Genomic DNA, 6,535 nt, shown 5'->3' with positions numbered 1-6,535 from the left:
GGTCTAACAGGAGAAACCTAACAGAGGATCAGGGGGAGGGGAAGGGGGAAAGAGATTTGGGGAGAGTGAGGAACACAAATCATGAGAGACTATTGAATACTGAAAACGAACCGAGGGCTGAAGGGGGAGGGAGAAGGGGGGAGGGGGTGATGGTCATGGAGGGGGACACTTGTGGGGAGAAGCACTGGGTGTTATATGGAAACCAATTTGGCAATAAACTATTATTTAAAAAAAAAAGAAAACTGGAGATTTTATATAACCCATTGTGGCAACTTTGGATAGCAATCCTCATTCCTCTGTGATTTGATGTTGTTGCTTGCTTGTTTGGCTACTGCTCTACTCTTTTGGTGAAAAATCACTTCTCTGAGCGCACAGCCTTGGCATGTGCAAGGACACCCTGCAATGACTGATTTGCTTATCTCTTTCCTTGATCTCTTTGTTAAGCTGTCTGCTTGTGTTGGAATCACACACAGCTATGGGATTCCACCACTTGCCAAGTGATTGCTAAATTGATTTCGACAATGTTCCAGGACCTATATTGCTCTACAGTTTGAGTCCCATTCAGTTGAGGCCCCTTCATGGAGGTCATTTTTGAAGTTAGCCTTGTAGGTTTTTTCCCCTCACCTCCAGAGGTCTCTTCTTAGCCACATTTTTCTTTAGTTTTCTCTGGCAAAATACCTGTCCTATAGTTTATGTTGGTATATTCATGAAACCACCAGCCTTCTTTTAATTGCTTAACATCCCAAATATCCATTGTTTTCAAGAAAACCATTAGTCTTGAATTTCTTCATACTATATTCTAATAAAATTTGCTAGTACATTTGGGAGGAGGGGCTTCTGAGCTCTCTGTTCTTATGGCCCACCTCTTGCCCTGAGCAAAATCTCTGTTTAGTACTCTGGTCTCAGGAACATGATCAACGGCTAGCTTGGGGAATGCCACCTGTGCATTATGAGTTAGGAGCTGGGCGAGGACAGTAGCCTCTGGTTTTCTTAGCATGTCTCTCCCAGCATGGCACTCATGCCCAGGGGAGAGGGTAACTGAGGACCTAATATTCTGGTCTGCCACTCCTGGAGTGAAGACTCCACTTTATGAGTGGAGGATGGGTGTAAGACAGGAGACCCTTACTCTCAGCTATGTTCAACTAGAATTTAACTTCTACAACAAAGGGCTGGGAGGACAGGGTGAGAATGGTCTTCATGGCCACACCCACTCTGAGTGGAGCAAGGGGTTGAAAGAGTAGCAGCTTGTGACTCAGGTGCCATAGGCATTAGCTCTTCCTTACTGAGATACAGGAGATTTTTTTAATGTTTGTTTATTTTTGAGAGAGGAAGAGAGAGACAGAGAAGAGCATGGAGGGGTAGAATGAGAGGGAGACACAGAATGTGAAGCAGGCCCCAGGTTCTGAGCTGTCAGCACAGAGCCTGACCCTGGGCTCAAACCTACAAACCATGAGACCATGACTTAAGTCAAAGTCAGACACCCAGTCGACTGAACCACTCAGGCACCCCAGTAGATTATTGTTAACTAAATGTTCTTCATCTACTGTATGCCCTGATGACAATTTCTGGAGACTTTAAACAAGTTTGTTTTTAATTTCCATCAGTTATGATTGTTTCACTGGGGAGTGGGTCTGTGGCTGTCCTCCTGCTGTCATTTCAAAAACAGATTCTCCTTCAAGTCTCTTTGTTTGTCTTTCATTTCCCTAATTCTCTAATTGTGTACAATGCTTTACATTTTAAAATTTCTTTTTGTTTAATTTTTTAATTTTTATTAATAGTTTATTGCCAAGTTGGTTTCCATATAACACCCAGTGCTCTTCCTCACAAGTGCCCCCCTCTATCCCCATCACCCCCCATCCCATTTCCTCCTCCCTCTTCAGCCCTCAGTTTGTTTTCAGTATTCAAGAATCTTTCATGATTTGCCTCTCTCCCTCTCCCTAACTTTCTTTACCCTCCTTCCCATTCCCTCTTCCCTTTTTAGGATTCTCTTGTTAGACCTATGAGTGCAAACATATGGTATCTGCCCTTCTCCACCTGACTTATTTCACTTAGCATAACACCCTTGAGGTCCATCCACTTTGCTACAAATGGCCAGATTTCATGCTTTCTCATTGCCATGTAGTACTCCATTGTGTATATATACCACATCTTCTTGATCCACTCATCAGGTGATGGACATTTAGGCTCTTTCCATGATTTGGCTATTGTTGACAGTGCCACTATGAACATTGGGGTACATGTGCTCCTATGCATAGGCACTTCTGTATCCCTTGGGAAGATACATTTTTAAATTTCAATCGCTGTGTGGTTTATCTCTCAAAATTCTCTAACTTGTTTTTCAAACATTTAGGTAATTTCTTTCAGTTCCTAATCTCTGCATTTATTTTCAAATTTACTTCTACTTTCTTTAAACTTGGTCCTTATAGTTGTGTTATAATTTCTCTAGTATCTGTTTGTAATAAAATATACATAACAAAACATTTACATTTTTAACTATGATTAAGTGTACCTTGTAGTGGCATTAAGTTCATTCATGTTGTTGTGGTCTCATCATTTGATATCTTTTTCTTCTGCATGTTGGTTCTGATGGTTTTTGTTCATAGTGCCTGTTTTCTTGCATGTTTGGTGAATTTTTAATATAAACCCCTAGTTGGCTTGCAAACCTATTTATAAGCATTCTTTGAGACCTGCAATGAAGCTGTGTTTTTCCAGAAATGTTTGCATGAATTTCTTCCAGGCACTTTCTTCCAGTGCCTAAATGAATACCCAAATACCTACTGAAGGGAAAACACTTTAAATTAAGACATTACTTAAATTTTGGGGGATGGTTTCTTGAGATAGGCCACGTGATGACCCCTCAAGATGTCAATGAAGGTTTAATCCATGGAACTTATAAATAGATTATCTTATTAGATGAGAAAAGAGATTTTGCAAATGTAATTGTATTAAGAATTAGGAGATAGTCAGGGTGCCTGAATGGCTTATTTGGTTGAGCATCTGGCTCTTGGTTTCGGTTCAGGTCATAATCTCAGGGCTGAGGGATTGAGTCCTGTGTTGGCCTCTACGCTGTGATTTTCTTTCCCTCTGCCCCTCATCCTCACTGGCTCACTTTCTGTCTCTCTCTCAAAAAAAAATCTCATAATTCTAACATACGGACATTATTTTCAATTATCTGGGTAGACCAAATATAATCACAGGGGTTCTTGTTAGAGTGAGGCCAGAGGGTCAGTCACAAAAGGAAGATGTGAGGTCAGATAAGAGAGAAGATGCTAGGCTGCTGATGGACTAAAAAATGCAGGCAGTCTTTAGAAGTTGGAGAAAAGAAACAAATTCTTCCATAGAACTTACAGAAAGAACAAAGCCCTTCATATCTCTCTTAGAATTAAAGAATACTTAATTCTGGTGTACTCTGATTTGAAAAGTATCGTCTTTGAAGCTAAAGTTTTTGAGGAACTGTCTCCTATCAATCAGACTGCTCATTTTGGATTGGCTCCAGGATTTTCAACCCACTGAGGTTTATTTATTTATTTTATTTATTTTGCTTTTTTAAATAGTTTTCTTTTTAATTTTTTGAGACAGAGAAAGAGAGAGAATGAGCGGGCGAGGGGCAGAAAGACAGGGGCACAGAGAATTTGAAACAGGCTCCACACTCTGAACTGTCAGCACAGAACCCTACATGGGGTTCAAACCCGCAAACCATGAGGTCATGACCTGAGCTGAAGTCAGACACTTAACTGACAGAGGCACCCAGTGCCCCAAACCTATTGACGTTTAAAAGAGAGCCTGTGTTCCATTGATTTAACAAATGTCCTCAGAAAATTCTTTTAGGGCTTTTCTTAAATCTTTCATTTTATGCATTTGTGGAGATACTAGCCTTGTCTCTTGTCAGCTTATTGATGGTTTTAAGATAATTTATTATTTTAATTTTATTATATTTTGTAAGTGCTTTACCTTGAATGCTCGTGTGATTAACCTAATTTTCCACATTACCAGAAACCAGACAATTGTATTACTTCTTTCATCTTTCTTTCTGCTCTTTTTAAAGAAAATTCTTTCAAACACCACATTATAGTGAATATTGGAACCATGACTCCTAACCCTTTTATAATTATATATCTGGTATTTTTACTTATTTATTTATTTTTTATTTTGGGAGCAATATCTGTTTCACCTTTTTAAAGTTACTAATTATGAGTTACATAACTAATATATTTATTAGTTTATATTTAAGTAATAACGTATATCTAATATTTAATTCCCATGTCATACTGTAGAAAACATTTAACCGTATTATCTCCAATCTTCCTACTCATTCAAAAGTCCTGTCCTACTCACCACCTTGATGCCATGTTCTCTCCTGTAAATACTTTCTGTCATTAATTTTGTTATCTCTTCATTTCACATGGAGGGCTCTCTTGAGTGGTGTTGAGTTTTGTTTGAGCCCTCCTCATGTGCTTCGGGTTGTCAAGATGTGCTCACAATTCCAAGTCACACCGTTACCACTTGGGGACCAAGAGTCATGCTGCTGATCTGCTTTCCATGGAGTTGGAGAAGGAAACCGTATGCTGATATGTGGGATATCTTGATGGACCTTATCTGTGTGTTTGTACACACTGCTTATCAAACACTGGAAAACGGACTCAAATACCCCCTAGTATTGATCTTTCTTTCTTTTTTTCTTTCTTTATCATAGGTATCTCGTCTACCAGCAGTAACAAGGGGACAGGAGGGAGATTATGCAGGGGATAATTCACTTGGCAGCCTTCAGGGGAGCCCAAACTGAAGGTTCTCTAAATAACCACCCTGTCTCTTCCTACTCCAAGGGTTTACTTACGTTGTTTAGTCAAAAGCAAATACATGTATGCATCAGTTGATGCAATGCGATTTTTTCCATCTTTTAAGAATTTCATACAATTTATGAAACAGAGAAGTCTACTTTTTGTTTCTCAGCACAAATGGTAATAAATGTATTTTTTAAGAGCTTCTGGAAAATGAGAGTAAAATATAGCATATGTTGGCCCATTATCTTGAAACCAATATTTAGTATATTGAAATTAGTATAAGATAAATTGATATATGTAAAGTATGACTCTGGAAATCAGTGAGTTAAGGGTAAATAATTCAAAATTATGTTGGTACAACTATTTAACTGTTTGAAATATTGGGAAAAAATGATCAGATCATTGTGGTTAAGAGGCTTTTTTGAATCATAGGACAAACAGAAAAAAACATAGATTTGACAGTGTCAAACTTGAGTATCTCATACATTAAAAAATAAATAACTGTAAAACACATTAAATTGAGGATATAAATTTAGAACCTATGTTTTTATGTTGGAAATGCTGAATAAGACAAAAGAATGCAGTGAAATGTACAAATATCATCATATTTAAGAATAATTATTATTTTCAGAAAACGGTGAATACAGTGATATTATATATTGGTGTCAACTGATAAAATAGTTGACATGATAATTGTAATTCAATGACAAGTCTAATAGTTTAAGGTTTAAAAATATTTTTAAAATGTTTACCTTTCCTTTAAACATATCAAATGAAAAAGTCCATTTGACTGAGCATCAGAAATAAAAATACTCAGTAAAAATATTAAAAAGAAATGCACAAGACTCCTATAAACAAAACACATTATTTATCTGACAGAAATAAAAGGAAAACAATGAATAAAAGGAAAATGATAACATTTTATTTTAGATAAAGAAAAATTATAAACATGTCAGTTCTTCGTGCATCGACAATGCAATAATAATTAGGATACTCACAAGATAAGAGGAGATATTGAAGGAAGAGATTGAAAAATTTTCTGGTCACAATTATACAAAGAGATATAGAATCCTTTTATAAAATATGGATAACAAAAAGAAGTTTAGTTATGTTAAATATTGAAAAGCTAATGCCCTTAAACACAGAGAATATTAATGAACTGGACTAAACAGACTAATAATAGACACATGGGAACTTCAAGTCACTATGATAAGGAAGTGTGTTCAGTGAACAATGCCGGGACACAGGGCTAATTGGGGGGAAGATTATAAAGGTGGATCCTTCTACCAAAATCAGGTACAGATGGCTCCAAAATTTGTGATTAAAGTCATATGAAATAAGCAGTAACCATTGAATAATTACTTACTCTTCAATATTATGCAATTTTTATACCTTTGATTATGTTGCGAAACCTGGAAGCTGTAGGCAGCTGACTATACAGGATAAAATCGTCATTCTGACAAAAATAGCCCCACAATCAAACTCAAACAAAAACTGAAAAAAAAAGTCAAACACATATAATAGACAATGGGTAATGTCTTAAAATTCAAAAATCCTTATAAATTATAAAATAAGACTGAATTGAAAATTATAACATTGAGGAAATAAGTTATATATTAAAGAATTCACAGGGCAACTATCCATAGCATTTAACATAAGAAAAATAAGTCTGCTTATTTTTGATGTGCCCCCTACCCGCCCACTTGCCCAGAACTTAACTACTGATAGCCCACTGTTGATTGTAAGGTCGACCA

Source organism: Suricata suricatta, chromosome 5 (assembly GCF_006229205.1).
Source record: "Suricata suricatta isolate VVHF042 chromosome 5, meerkat_22Aug2017_6uvM2_HiC, whole genome shotgun sequence".
Taxonomy (NCBI): Eukaryota; Metazoa; Chordata; class Mammalia; order Carnivora; family Herpestidae; genus Suricata; species Suricata suricatta.
Note: the sequence above shows the minus strand (reverse complement) of the source record.